The sequence below is a fragment of the Cyprinodon tularosa genome, unplaced genomic scaffold, assembly GCF_016077235.1.
Source record: "Cyprinodon tularosa strain WSP-4 unplaced genomic scaffold, ASM1607723v1 ctg1, whole genome shotgun sequence".
NCBI classification, from domain to species: domain Eukaryota; kingdom Metazoa; phylum Chordata; class Actinopteri; order Cyprinodontiformes; family Cyprinodontidae; genus Cyprinodon; species Cyprinodon tularosa.
The window spans coordinates 1,797,570-1,813,817 of record NW_024037781.1 but is presented as its reverse complement, the minus strand read 5'-3'; the positions used below and the strand labels follow the sequence as shown (position 1 = coordinate 1,813,817).

Genomic DNA, 16,248 nt, shown 5'->3' with positions numbered 1-16,248 from the left:
GTTGAAGAAGACTCATCTTTGTGTGAGACGTTGCCAAAGAGACATTAGCATTTATAAGCAAAGAGCAGTGGCAGACAGAGAAATGACAGCGCTAAAAGCTACAAAGCTTGTTCGATATTCCACAGATAATGTAAAGAGCATCACTAAAATGTTATCATGAATAGGAGATGTACAGTATCAAGTCCATCCCCCCAAAAAAGTGAATATTTTTCCTTTTAAAAAAACACCTTGATAAGCAGAAACTTTAATGCAAGATCAATCACAAAACACTCTATTTGCAAGAGAGAAGTAATTCCCATCTGAAAGCAGTTCAGAGGTTAAGGTGTTGGACCCCAGAGGTCAGGAGCTGCTGGGAAATAAGATGGTGCTTGACGGGGGTTCTTCATGGATACAGGAGTAAACAGAACTCAAAGTGCCCAAACTTTTGGTTGCACATTTTGTCTGTAGACTTCTTGACCTCGAGGAATAAGGACCAACTTATATTTTGTGACATTCAAGCTTTTTAACTTCAAGATTTCTGAGATTTTTATTATTCTACCAACCTAGTTGACCATTCTGGTATAGATAATGGAATCATTTCAGTGAACGTTATCATTAATGTTTGATTGCTTTGCATCTGAATTCTGTACAAATGTAAACAAATGTGATTTCTTACAATGTCTTGATAAAAAACAAAGACATAACAGAGAGTATGGAGCAAATCCTTAGAAACTAAGATCTTATACTCAAACCATGACCTCTCCTTGCCTGTTCTACCAGTCTGCATTAAATGTAACTTGATACTTAAAGAGCTTTGTCTGTCAGCTCCACAGAGACTATCTGGATCAAGTTAGCTCAGACTTGAAGACAGAAAGAAAAGGCTGAGACTTTCCTGCAAACTGTTTTTAAAACTGTTTTAGAGAGGCCAAGTAGATAATCTATAACTTGTATTTATAAGACCGTTAGCCAAATAGCTTTGGTGCAAATGAGTTTGTGCAGGTGGATGTGTGTATATAGTAGGTGTTTGTGGGATAGGTGAATGAGTGAATGAATCACCTAGAGGTGCAAAGTTATCAGAATGGTGAGAAAAGTTGAAACCTTACAAGACTGATAAGAGGGCATAAGGACAGCTCAGGTAAGATAGCCCTGGACTCACCAAAAGTAGCAGTTGCTCCTGGTAGACAGACACTACGATACCTCACAGAGCACACAGTATCAGGACCACAGCCAATACACTAAAAGCAGGGCACCAAAGCCCCTGACCTTGGAATGTAAGCCAAAGCATATTTCATTATCAATTCAAGTACTGCAAGACAGTTCAAATGTTCCTTGAGGACCAAATCCAGAACCTGATCCCCTACACAGCATCAATAAAGAGAAGCTAAGGTACTGCCCTGAACCTTGAGCTTCTTGACAGCCTCCAAAGACCACAACCATGGGGGAAAAACTCCACTAGGCCTCCCTCTATGCCGTTACCAGAGACCCCCAGTACTGCATCTCCACATTGAAAGTTCCAATCAAACTACTGCAGGAGCAAAGTATGGCAAAAATAACATGCCTTCATTCTAGCCCTTGGTGCATGTGTTTGTCTCTGGGTTCCTCCAAAATGTTGCAATAAATGTAAATGTATGAAGTGCAGTAAAGTTGGCTTTGCTTTTGAATGGCTCAGTCTCTCTAACACAAAGCCCTGCATGTCTGTAAGGCTGTCAAATCAAGATGTGAGATAGGACCAAGGCAAGGAGACAAGGAGCATTTTAAGGTACCCTTCCCATCATCCCAAGACCCTACTATTGAGTCTTGTTGGCAGAGTTAGGTAGGAAGAGATCATGCCAAACCTGTCAGCGACCTGACTGGCACCACTCTGGCCAACTCCCTGTCTCTGGAAGTGCCAGAGAACAGTATTGCCATTTCCCAGGTGTGTTCAGGACATTCAGTAGACAAAAAAAAACAATGGTTTACAAAAAAGTTTTTATTTTATTTTCCTTTTGGAGTACTGGTTTCTTCCTTGCTGAGTGGTCCTTAAGCCAAAGTCCCCACAGGGCTACTTCAATGGACATAATTACAGCCTCTTATTGGCTTTTTCAAAGCAGAGGGCTGGAAATATTTGCATCATACTGTTAAAGAAAATGACGTGAATACAATTAGATAATAATTTCTAAAAGCATGTCTAAACACAAGTGTGCCAAGAATGGTTAACTAAATGGTGAAAACAGGTGTGAAAAGAGATGACAGGTTGTAAGTTTAACATATGGATTACCAAAATAAAACAGGAATCAAAGACTTAACTTAGAAAAAGAAACCACAAAAGGGACACAAAACTATATCAGGAATAAGCCAGCAGCATAAAGAGACAAGTGAGGAGGAGATGAAAGGTGGAGCGAAGAAGAAAGAGGCCACACGTTCATCATTCCCTGCTTGTGTGATCACAGGGCCCCGCAGCAAAGCCAAAGAACAATGGCCTCTGTGTTCAAGCATAAATGTGTGTGCATGCTATCTCTGATAAGGCGGCCTATTCTCTGTCTCCTTTCTGCCTCTCCTCGTATCCTCTCTCTTCTCATGCCCCCTTGTTGGTGCTCCGTCTTTCCTCCTCTTCTGGTCTCTTTGTCTCTGGTCCTCAGAGGCCTCTCCGAAGATGAAAGGGAGGAGAGATAAGGGCAGGTAAAGGAGTGCAGGAAGGGAAAAACTGCACAGGGGAAAGTGATAAGAAGAAAAACAATAAAGGCTTTGATAGCATGTGAGCTACTCTGCAGAAGTCAGTTGGCATATCTAGGAATACAATTGTTCCTGCATGGCTTGTGTAGATGAATAATGCTACGTATTTACGTTAAGGCAATACATAAAAAGTATACTGTCTGCATTTGTAATACTTTATAAAAGCACCTTTTGCTCCAATTATAGCTACATGGATTTTTTTAGGTACGTAACCTGCCACATTAAAATCTGTCCCCATTCTTCTTTGGAAAATGTTTAGTTACTTCCTTGTTCTCAACCTTTTCACTCTGAGAATAAAATAAAATTAAATGCAATTAGCTGAGGAAGTCATTTGGTTTGCTGAGATTACCTTTGACATATTGCCACAGGCAATTTTTGGGGCATAGGAAGTATACATCTTGTTGTCTAAACCCAAAATACTCAAATACTTGAGTCAAGTATCGTGTTAAGCAGAGCTTACTCATGCAAGATTCAGAGCTGATCTGAGGATGGATAGAGCTAAGTATGGGCCAATCTTGGGTAAAAACCTGCCATAGGCTACCAGAAGCTTACATATGGAAAAAGGTTTTAAATACATATTTAAAGGTGCTGTAGGAGATCTTGGAAAAACTGTTCCAGCAAGCTATATTTTTGAAGATACACAACCATGCCTCTCCCTTCAGACCACCCATCGAAACCACTCCTTTAAAATACAAAAACGTGCATGCTGTCTGCAGCGCATCTAGAGCAGCAAGAACAGCGCCTCTGAACAGCTGAAGCAGAACGTCACTGATCTCGGAGCTGGCAGGAGGGCTATGATCACTCCTCTAAACAGTTTAACGCCTAAATTAACTTATAAACGCTGAAATCTGCCGGCAAAACATGTTCGCTTTTATTATCCTGGTGGCTGCAGTTTGGATCACGCACATGAAAACGCCTTCCAGCTGCTGTGACAAACCGCGAGGAGGCGACCGGGCCAAAGGCTGCTGTTGAATGGGATTTCTAATGACAGCGTACTTCCGGTGTATGGGGGTCTGAGCAGCTCCGACAGAAATAATATTTGAAGGCAGGATGGTAATCTGGATGAACTGACTGCACTGACAATGTTTTCAGGTGGACTTTCTCACTTCAAAATAGATTCAAACTACTGATTACCCACTGATCACAGCTAATATAGCTGACATTGTCCCAAGGCGCATCACACCCAAATTTTCCACCGCGCAGCAGGTAAGAACTAAACATGTACAAGCATCAAAAATAAAGCAGCATGAGCGTTTTTGCTGCTCTTGCTGCTTTAGGTGTGAATGTAGCGTAACAGTGACTAGCTTCCAGCCATGGCGTCCTGCACGAGCATTATGGGGTCGATTCGTTCATGTGTCAGGGTATCCGCACAGAGGAGAGGGACAAGCAGATGAACATGATTGACGTGTCAGGAAACAATCGTGTACAACAGACCATCTTTTGTGATTGGTTGGGGTTATTCATTGATTTCTCACTGTAGCAGGGACATTTTATTTTAATTTCACTTCCAGACTTTCTATTTCACTGCTTGTTAAGCGGCTGTGGGGAGATCTTTAAGCCACATGGTGAAAAATGCGTCAGAAAAGATCTCCTACTGCAGCTTTAAGGAGAAGAATCTTAAATATTTAGCCTTATATATATGCAACAGAATGCAACTAGTATGGCCCTGTCAAAGTATTGACCTGAATCCAGTTTGAAATCCACTGCATGACTAATTACCCTGATATTTTAAAGTGACTCACAAAAAAAATCCACTCTTTGCATCTTAAAGGGTTACAGTTTAGTGGTTCTATTGGTGCTTTTTATCTGTATTTTTTATTTATTTACATTTTTATATGAGATTTTTACAAATAGCAGATTGCTATAGCACTTACATTTTCCTAATGGTTTGAATAGTAGGTCAACATCAAAGGAAGAGGCCATAGTCACCATTTTAAGTATAAGAGCAACTTGCACAGACTTACGCCTCTGTAGTGAGACTACCTGTCCTGCCTCTGCAAAAACGGCTTTGTTGAATCATTGTTTCAGACTACTTTGATAGCATTTATCAGAATTTGTCTGGGGGACGGAGTTATGTTATAAATGAGGGTGAATTAAACTTTAATCAAAGAAAGGACTTGCTTTAGCTAGTTGTAACACATGGTATATCACTTTGCATTCAGTGCTCTTTTATCCTCAGAGTTTATCTTTTTGAATATCTGTCACTCACTTCTAATCACACCATCAAATGAGCCCAGAGGTACAGATTTGACTATGATAAGGATGGTTAATGTATTTTCAATCAAGTACACTTTATGTTGCAGGGGCTGGGTTATTATTTCCTTAAGTATTGAGTTTATTTTGTTAAACAAATACCTTAAAACCATGAAATTACAGGCTATTAAGTTGTTTAAGCATAGCAGTATATGTCAAAACCTAAAAATTTGTTGAAGCCTGTGGTTTTGGTCTTCCAGCCCAAGATGATTAGAAAGGCTAGGAGGGCACTGTTTTACAAAACCTTCTGATTTACAGATGCTCTCTATCCAGCATGACTGACCTTGAACAACAAAGGGAAAAAAATTTAATTTAAAATTTGGAAAGCTGCTTAAAATTATTCCAAAATGTTTCAACACTGACTATGCATTTTCAGCCAGATTGGCAACTGTTTGGTAATAACCAAAAAATAGTAATAAAAAAAAGAACATGAAATAACTCAACACCACTAATATCACAATTTATATTCTCCAAATTGAACACAAAATAACTTTAAATGGCTAAAAGGTTGTTTGGCTGCACCTTAACAAGCACCTTTAGTGCTTAATAGATCAAGCCGTTCTGCTTTTATGATCTGCTGCACATGCTGTACAGGATCACACACCGGCTTCTGACATTTTTGAAGAATCTTGGCCCACCACTCATGAAGGTTTTGCCTGTTGCAACCACCCTTTGCAAATCTTACTGTAGACTTTTGAGGCAATCTTGATGACCATTCCAAGTTCTAAAAACCAGAACTTATTAGAAGGTTAAGTCTAAGAAACTTTTGTCCTTGTGACCTGCAAATTTGAATTTCCAGCCAGGCAGCACAATGTTTTATTCCAAGGTGTTTTAAAGCTTTATTAAATGTTTTTTGCATTTTGAAAATAGGAAAATTCATCCCAGAGCCACACTGAGCCAACACCATGCTTCACTGTAGGCGTTGTGTTCTTATCAGAGTGCACTGCTTGTTCAGCTCCAGAAATACCATTAAATTAAACTCCCGAAAATAATTGCAATATAGTATATTATGTATAATATCAACCTTTCTATAAAAACTGAAATTTTAAGTGGCTGCTTCCACCAGGTCTTTGCAGTGAGTGAGCTGGGTTCTCTCTCATCCAAAGCTGGTTGGCCGAATTATGGGTTTCTGAAGCGACACATGATTTCCAAATTTGTGCTTTTCTTAAATTTTCTGTCAGGGGCTTGATTAGTGTGATAGTTTTGACTGTTTAAAAAAAAATCTTGGCTCTGTTTGTGTAAAAACCTAAATCTATCCATTGTTGGATAATTTTGGGTTTAATTGCACAAGAATTCCTGGGGTCACTGAAAGTAAAGCATGTACAAAGGTACTGAATAAAACATCCCGCTTGATAATCTGATATTTATTTTAAGGAATGGATTCTTTTCTTTCCACCTTCTGTATAAAAGCCCAGTGCAATGCAGTAAAATTTGTGGCTGTAACATGGCAAATGTGAAATAGTGCAAGAGATATGAATACTTTTGCAAACGATTGTCAGGATGTAAAAATGTGACTTCTCATCGACCTGTCATTTGCCTCATTTTTCCTCTTTTTATGAGCACTCCCTCTTCCAATGAAGCCAGGATTTCTCTTTTAGCCAGCGATTACCTTTCACAAAAAGAATCCCTTAACACACACACAGTAGCTCACCTGTTTCTCCCATTTAAGGCTTCAAGGAACCCCTTCTTTCTCAGCTGGGTGTGGTTTTTCAATTTGCCCCCATTCCCTGGTGTTGTCATTATAACCTCACTCTCCTTAACTGTCCTAATTTTTGCCCCCACCTGTCAAAAAATAAAAAGAATTCCACCTTCCACCTCCATGTGTTCTAGGACTTGTGTGTACTTTGGCCTCAATAGATGCGAGAAGATGCCCAGCTTTCCCAGAAGGGCCTTTAAAATTTTAACTGGTTCAAATATGAGTGGGAAGGTGTGAGTGGGAAAGAAAGCCAAAGATTTGCAAAGTAGCAACCACTTGCCAAAAATTTGGAAAAGAGAATAAAAAAGCAGGAACTTTGCACCAAACAAATATGAGTTCATTATGTTTTCCTTTTGAAATGCTCCTCTATTCATGTGCACACCAGGTGGGAACTACATAGAGATCAAAGACAAAAGAAACTGAAGAATAAAATCTAGAGTGATGAGAACAAATGACATGAAATAAAACACACATTACATGATGTAATTCATTCTTGCACCTGCATTTACATCTCCAGCCTCACATAAATATTGAACCTTAACAGAGACATACAGTAAAGACTATATTTAATTAAAATGTTAAGTAAAGCAAGGCCTCTGAACTAAACCATCACCACTGACTGCCCTACTTTCCAGGATATAGATCCTTTTGCCCCCTGCTGTTGGAGCAGTTCTTATTTTCAGCAAATTGTAGTTCCAGTTTCTGCCAGCAGGAGGCAGATTCTACCTAAATATGCTGGTTAAAGTCGGTGGGTTGTTTTTTAAAGCTCACCAGGAGGTGGCAGTGCAGAACCATGTCTTTAAGTCTAACATCTTTCTGCAGATTTTAAGTATGTGGAAGAATTGTTTACTGCCTGTAAAGGTATTTCTATGCATTGCTTGTCAGAAGAAACTTTTGAAGAGGATAAAGATTTTAAAGATGTTCATCTTTGTCACTTCACACACCAATATTTTTGCAAAGACTAAGAATAGATGGAGATATAATAAAAAAAAAAACATATTAGACCACCATGGCTTTTATTCATTCTATTCCTTAATTAATAGGAAGAAAACAAGTGTAGCATACTATTTATTTGATGACTGTAGATAAATACTTTGCAAAAACAGAAACACCAAATACTTGAAATAATTATAAATGCACCATAGCAGCAACAGTTGTTCAACTGAAAGCGAGGTAACTCTTACAAAAATATCTGGTAGTTAAACTTCGACTTGACTTTTGACAAAAAAGGATTTAAAACAGACTTTAGTGAGCTTGCAGCATGTGAAACTGTTTTAAAGTATTGATCTGCCAAACGCTCAAATAGGGTACAGCTAATCTGAGTCTTTAAATTCAATAAATTCTCACATTTTATCACCGCATTATAAAGATATGACACACATTGCATTAATAGCGTTCCTCTAAAATGCAGTCTAAATGAATCCATTGGGGAGACTGCTAATCAGTAAATAGATTTAAGCCAGCTGAACATCAGGGATGAAACAATATTGTAAAGATGAAAGAATAAAGCAGGCAGGTCAGAGATCAACTTGTGGAGGGTTAACTCAGGAGAAGGTTGAAGTAAATCCCTAATATTGAACATCTGACAGAGCTCTTCAGTTCGTGACCTTGAAACTGAAAGATTAGTCTCGGTGCAGATGCAGTCGAGAAGCTCATGGTTGGAGTTTAACTTATTAGGCAGGAGTTAATTTGGACCAGACAGCTATGAACCGTGTATTGTCTAAACACCTTGATCAAAAATCCAACCCACTTTGTGAACAATTATGATGGTAGTATCATGCTTTGGGCTCCTGAAACTCCAATCTCCCAAAACTGATTATTTGTAACTTTCCTACACGTTTCCTTTAGCTTAAATTAAACCAATAATTTATTAAATAATAATGACACTAAAATGATTTTAACAACTTATTTGCCTGGACTTAGAAACATGTTTAGGAGGCACATCAGCTGCATGATTTGGATTTGTTTTACCATGGACACACTTAGAAGATGTGCCACTCGATTGCCACTGCCCCGCGGCAATTGGATGCATCTCTTCTCCAAACCAGCTGAAACAGATAAATTGTTAATGGGCTGGCATTTGGTGAACTTGCTGACATGTCAAGGAGGTCATTTAGCCATATTATAAATATATTTAGCAAGACTTTAAAACCGAAATCCATCCATTTTCCGTAACGCGTATCCCTGCAGGGGTCACGAGTAATTTTGCAGAGAATAATGTCCAAAATGGTGAATCTATGGCAGAGACCTGAGTGCAGCAAACCTTTGTTCTTTCTGTTACTGTTGCAGGGATGGTAAATATAAATGCAAACTCCACCTTTTATATTGTTTTTTCTAAAAAAAAAAAATATATGAAAACTTTCTATATTTATGACCATACTTTCCAACTCTACATTACTTAGTGTTGGTCTGTTTCAAAAAATCCCACTTACATGTTAAGGTTGTAGGTAAATAAACCCTTAAATGCTCTGAACTCTCCAAGAGGACGAGTTCCTGGATCCAAATCTCATTGTTTTGGTCTTGAACCACACCTTGTGGCTGCAGAAGTTCGAATACATGATTTTTGGTTCTTCTCTTCACAGCAGCAGACCTGAGCCCAGCTCCTTCCAACCATCACTCACCAATACCAGATACTTGAACTCCTAACTTTGAGACAGAGCCTGACCCTTGACCTTTAGGGAGCAGTCTTTCTTTTTTCTGCTTCTCAACAACTTTAAGCTTCCTAAAAAGGGACGATTGTTTTCCCCCTCCTTGTTTGGGATATGAATAAAAACAGTTAAATAAATTACTTCACATCTCACAGCTTTTGTAGCGTTCAACAGGCTGCAAAGAATAAAACAAAAAGGTTTTCATAAGGGGTTTCCTTCCTTTCTGTTCCCTATCAGTCCTGCCCTTTCTACGACTCCTGGTCTTTGTCAGCCTAGCTGTTCTCCTGTTAACTAAGACTTCCTGCTTCAAACTCCTATATTCTCTCCACCGCTCTTATCTTCTGGGATGTCTCCCTTTACTCTGAACTTGACTGCATTCTGCTCCTGCATGTTGAAGTCCTGTTTTATTTCTCAAAAGATTCATTTGTAGTGGAGCTCAAAATATGTATACTCTATTGGATATGTCTGTTGAAGTGGTAAATATTCTAAGTGACAAGTTGCTTACATTTGAAAACGGCCTTTTATGTCCTAGCTTGCTATGTGACCCGTCATTTTGGGAACATAAGCAGTTCTTGGCAGCAGAATACATTTTTGTCTGAGTTCCCTATGTTGCTACTAGCTGAAATAAATTCACTTTTCACAGACAAAAAGGCTCCACTCGCTCACTCACAGGGCACCAGTAGATTTTACTGAATTAAAGAAAGTGGGTGATCAGAACAGAAAATTGGAAATCCATCAAAGAAAAACTTAAAATATACTGATGGCACATATAAATGAAAACAAACAAAAGCAGAAATTAAATCAAAACATTCAAAAACAAACAGATTTTGAGTGGGATATATATTTATATGTATATATATTTTTTTAAATATGGTCCTTTACAGTGGGATGCAACTCATCAGGCTTTCTGTGTGGATTTTATTAACCAGGATTAAAACCACAAGCTTCTTTTTATTTAGGTACCAGAGTAGAGAAGGTTAAACAAAAATGAAAGGTATGTTCAGATGATTGAACAATTTTGCTGTATTAGTAGATATTTATAGAGTGATCATGGTGTGGCTTTAAACTGGGACAACAATAAAGTATGGCGGGTTGCATCGAGTCGATAACGTGGATGGGTTGAATTTACAGTAGACCATCAAATGCTGGATCGTTTGAAAGTATTATAATCTAAAGAGATGGAGTTTAGCTTTTATACCTTCATTTTTGGTACACTGCAGTTCCTGCAGTCTATTTTACAAACTGTAGATTCCGCTGCCCATAAAGGTCTGACTTTAATCAACAACTATTAGAGAAAAAAGCCTGTGGAAGAAATGCATTCCTTATTGCTTTTAAAACAATTATAAACTGAAAGAAAATGTGTGAATAATCAAATACACATTGGCTGTATCTTGTTCGCTTCCTGTTTGGCATGTCCATTTCTGTGTTAATGCGTGTTTATTACATAATATACACCAAATTTCCACACCTGTCCATTTAGTCCATGCAGGTTAACAATTATTGCATTCATTCTTTTGAATTTAAAGTGTTAAAGAACAGTTCAAATCCATCAAAACCCAAACAATCATGTGAGTGCAAACTTCAGCTAAACTAGCCGGAGCAATGCAGGTTACATCTAACATGAGACTCTCTCCTTTATACCTTTACTTAAAATAGAGTTTAATATTAATTAAAAAAAAGGCCAATCTCTACCACTTCAGTCATTCAGAATCAGAGACATTATTGGATTCTGCAAGATCTTGCTCACAGCAATCTAAAGCAGGCGTCATACTCAAATACTTAGCTTTTCTATGCCAGCAATTACTCAAACAGACTCATCTTTGTTTTTTGTGAAGACTATTGAGGCGCTTCTATACCAAGCAGACCAGTCAGCATGACGCAGCCTCGCAGGAACGCAGCAGTCAAATGTGGCAATAGAAGGTCGACAGCGTGACATCGCCTGCGAGTATTATTTGTTATAGGGTGACGACAGCGTTTCTCCCCTCCCAAGTGACCAATGACATAATGGGAATCCCCACCTTGTAAAGTTCTGGACGAGCAACAAGCTGACATAAGGGTATTGGAAGAAACGGGGCAGAAGAGAGATTTCCCTGTTTTGTCGTCAAGCTCTGCTTGCAGACAGTATAGCATGAGCTGTGTTGTGTTTTATTTGGCTGCTCCAGGGAAGATGGGAGATTGGAAATCATTCATTATAGAAGAGATTAATAAAAGGAATGGAGGACAAGTTCCAACAGTCCTATCTAGCTGAAGAGAGTGATTGTCACAGAAGGACTTCTGCAACATCTGGGGACTTGTCTGAGATGTGAACCAACCTGGAACAGCCCTGGCATAGATATGTTAAAAGCCTGAAAAAAGCTGAACTTTAATTGTAGTAATATAATCTCAGGCATTAAAAGATATAATCCTCAACATTGACTCTGAGGAAATGTTTTCAATGGCAGATTTAAATCCTGCTTAAGAGAAAACTGACTATTGGAGCACACCTTAGAGTTCCTGTAAGTTCGTGTAAGGCTTTATTTATTTCTATCTGAAAACATTTATCTGGAATACTGAGATAGCTCTGGGAGAATGATGATTTTTATGTCTTCTCATTAGATGATTCATAGGGTTGGGTTTTTCATACTTTTTTTTAGATTTAACTTGGTTTATTTGCTAAATTGCATCCATTTTAAGAAAGGGTTGCTTCCAGCAGTCCTCTAGTCCCTGTTTCAGTGCCACACCTCGTCTCCGTGTGCATTTCCTCCACCTGCTGCTGCTGGCTATGAGAGTTGATACCGCCCTAAACACAACTTGTCTTTAAAACTTGTGTTAAAACCTCTTGGTAGCATATTATGGTTCACTTTATGAGTTCTGCACCTATTGTAAAATTAACAACCTTACTTTCCTTCTCTTTTTGCATGCATGTGCTCTTCAAAACCACAGTTTTCAAGAGAATTCCTGTTTTATTAAAATAGACAATGACTCACAGTTTCACAGATATGATTGCCATGACAATTTAAGTCTAATTTTACCAATTATTATTGGCAATAATTGGTATTATTTGCGAACGTTTTACCTCAATAAACATAGGGGAAACCTTTTTCCTTGCAGGCTTGATAAAAAGCTGATGGTCAGGAAGGTAACCCCTAATGTTGGTATGTGTAGTGCGTGTTGGGTATTAAAAAAAAAATAATAAAAAAACGTGTTATATGATTTGCTTAAGTTTTCTATCTATGAGATATACACCCCTCTTTGCAAGATAAAAACACAGATCTGCATGTAACCTAGAATAGAGTGGGGGAAAAAAGGAACTGGTCTTGAGTCATGGTCATTATTACTCTGGTATTGATTAATAAAAGGCTCTTCTGGGCTCCTTTTCTCTTCATTAAGGACATTTCATCGAAGCGCTACATTTCCCAAGCCTGTAACATCATCGGTTACCCCTTACACCTCCACCATGGACTGTTATCATTAATGCCCTCTGGGAAGAGGCTTTGCAGCATTCAATGCAGGACCAGCAGGTTCTGCAACAGCTTTTTCCCCCAGTGCCATCAGACAGCTGAACTGTTGAAACTCTAATCTAGACTCTGCATCACACTTGTAAACATCATATTAGTGATACAACTGTGGCTGATTTTTTTTTTATAATCCCTTTAAATTGAACACAACTACTGCATTTCGCACCATACTCATTTAGTTTGCACTGCATACTTTTCCATATTTTAAGCTGGTTTCATTTTAACCTTTTAAACTGGTTTTCCTTTTCTCCTACACGGTCTACATTCTGGTCACTCCTGCACTTATGTTATTTCACTGTTGTAAGCTGCTCATTCACTGTTGAAAAGCTGTATGCATCGAAATGTCCTTTATTATACACTCTGTTTATACAAAATGACAGTTTGTTTAAGTCTAGTTTAAAGATATTATTTTATTTTTTTTAAATGTTGTTGGGATCTGGAGGTCTGTTCACTTTCTCCACCAGAGGGCGTACGAGATCTCCCGGAGCCGGAGCTGATTGCACCACCTGTCTTTCATCTGCTCATCAGGAGATCCGTATTTAAGGAGGCGGAGGGCTTCTCCCCAGTGCCAGAGTGTTTGCCAGTAACGGCTAGCAAGCCTCTGACTCCTTGAGAACCGAACCTGACCTGTTTTCTCCTCTCTGCTTCCTAGACAGAACCTGCCTGAAACCCAGAAGAGTTTCTCTGCCGGTGATCTGCCTGTCCGTTCTCAGAAGAACTCAGGAGAACAGTTCCTGTCAAAGATCTGCCTGCCCGCTCTCAGAAGATTACTGGAAGGAAACTCAAATCAGTGATCTGCCTGCACTCTATAAGCTCAGCCTCCGCCTAGCCCTCAGCCTGCCGACAGCCTCTGGACCCTCAAGGTTCCCTCCCTCAGCAGCTCTGCTCCACTCCAAACCAGGTACAGACCTGCACACTCTTTCCTGCAAAATACCTGGACCTCCACTAACTCCTCTGTCCTCCTCTGCAGTGAACCCACTCGTGACCAGTCCAGTCCCTTCCTGGATCTGTTAAATCTGTGTACCTTTTCAGAACCTACTCGTGACCAGACGAGTTCCCCACTGGACCTGATCATAAAACCTGTACATTCATCATTTAATAAACCTTTGAACTTTTCTCCTGCCTCTGAGTGTTCTGCATGTGGGTTAGACACGTTAAACCAAACATGACAAATGTGCCTTATAAATAAAGTTTGAGTTGAGTTATTTTCTAACATTTTTAATGGGAAAACTTTACAGTGCTGAAATCACCCTAGTCATCTTTCCTTTAAAGAGATCAGTTATTACCTTAATTACTGTGTTACATTTTGCGTTTTGTTCATTTTAATGTCCCTTGTATAGTAATCACTTGCCTGGTAATATTTGAAAAAAATCTGTTGTATCTAAATCAAATGTGTCTTTTAAATTGAAAGCTCAAGCTCAAAGCTTCCCCATTATCCATTATGGTACATATTGCTGTGATACCATCTCTTAAAACCCATATCATCCCTTCCTGTCTAATATTTAGTATTATACGCTAACCAGGATTATTGACTCTTTGTCTAACTTATATTTCTTTAATATCATGTTCCAAAGATTTAGTTTGAAGACAGTTATGGGGTCTAACTGGTCACTCTCTAATTTATATAATTCTTGATCAGGTTATCATTTTGAAATTTGATGGTTTGCATTCTTTATTTCAATGTCTTTCCATTTGACTATGTCATTCTGGTTATACCACAAACTATGAGCATAATTTGTGCTATTATAATAATCCTTTTAAGTTTAAACAGCCATTCCACCAGATTGAAAATATTCTTACCATTGTTATTAAGGGTTTGCCAGTTTCTGAATTTTCTTGTGCAAAGTTATGTCAAATTATGACCAAAAAAAAAAAGCCCACCAGCATAGATGTTGTGGAAACTTTGCATGCTACAAGTATGGTGGAGATTTTCTGAAACATCCTGACATTTACCGTACACATGTGGCCATGCCAAAACTAGCTTTTCTTATACATGAAGCATGGCACTCAGACATAATCAACCCCCCCATAAATACACACCCCAACCCTAAAGCGGAAGAGGGCAATAGAGTGAGGACCAGGTTGGCTTGGCATTAGGAGCAGCAGCTGTGAAAACAGACCACAAGTGATGTCAGGGCAGCAAGGGACTCTGGGTAGCAGGGTCACTTGCAAGTGTTTTTGCTTTTATTGCATCCCTGGGAGAAGTGGTGGATATGAAGTCCAGCATTTGTGAGTCAGACACATTCGCACTTAATGAAAACATTTCTCACAAGTTTCTTTGATGAAAAAAGAGGAAACATCCAAGGTATTGACCGACTTCCCGAAAAAATTCTACACATTTGTTTTTTTTATCTTCCAAGCAGCTCTCATATAATGCAGGTTCAAAAGTAACAGCCGGCGCTCTCTTCCTTTCTACTTTTTCACACTTCATCCATCCCTCCTTTGAAATGCGCCTTGTGCAGAGAGAGGCTAGCAGGGGCACTCAGCCAGATGTGCCAAGTCATACCAGCCAACAAGCTCGAGAGGAAAACTCATGAGGTCCAGGAAGGGAGGTCTTTGGGTATGTGAAGGTTTGTGTTAAAACAGGTGGTAGGCTTGAAGGAAGAAATCTGAACCGAGAGCAAGCATGTTCTCATGCTACTTATTTTACTTCAGGTGTGCAGCTTTCAACATATCTCAGACGGTATTTACTGGAGTCCGTCTCATTTCAAGAATAAACATTCCCACTCTCACATATGGTGTGCTCATTGGATTTTCCGTAGCATTAGCTGATGTTGGGAAATCTTGCACTCTTGCAGACCAAGAAGTTTATTCCGACTCATCTGGAAGCTGGTTGTTTACCCAAGCGGGGCTTTGTAAGGTGTCACGTCTGGTTCGGTCAAAACCTAGACATCTGAATTCAATCTGAGCGGATTCTTTGAGATTCCAGAACCACTGTATGTTTGCAGGTGTTTGCTTGAAAACTAAACTTTTATTTATACCCCACGTTCATATTTCTTTACACAGCACTTTACACATCTGCAGAATAAAATCCTTTGTAAGGAGATCTAATTTGACTTGGAATTTATTTATCTTTAAAGTTTGGCTTCAGATTTTCTACTCAATGTTGGACTTTGACTAGACCCTTCTACCCTACTGTAGCTGACATTTGCACAATCAATGATAACTGACCAGTTGGACAAGATATTTCACTTTGAGGTTAAACCTTTAAACATCTAATTTAAAAAAGTGATGCATCCCTCAAAGTGAAATTAAATGGTTATTGTTAGGTCTTTAGTTAGGACATTACATCATATACTCTTTTGAAAGTCATATTTTTTCTTCTACTTTACAGTTTTACTTCTCTATGTTGGTCTGTCAAATACCAATAAAAGAATGAAGCTTGAGGTTGTAATGAAACTATAAAAACACAGGACTCACAAAACTGGTTTTTAACTATCTGTGAAAAATGAACACAATAATT

General features: G+C 38.8%; 1 long non-coding RNA gene across 1 annotated transcript; it reads left to right on the top strand.

Moving 5' to 3' along the window:
* The first annotated feature begins 13,442 nt into the window (after positions 1 to 13,442).
* Positions 13,443 to 13,901, top strand: LOC119778531. Its single transcript, XR_005280130.1, has 2 exons — positions 13,443 to 13,686; positions 13,756 to 13,901. It is a non-coding gene; the product is annotated as an uncharacterized LOC119778531 (long non-coding RNA).
* The last annotated feature ends 2,347 nt before the right edge of the window (positions 13,902 to 16,248 follow it).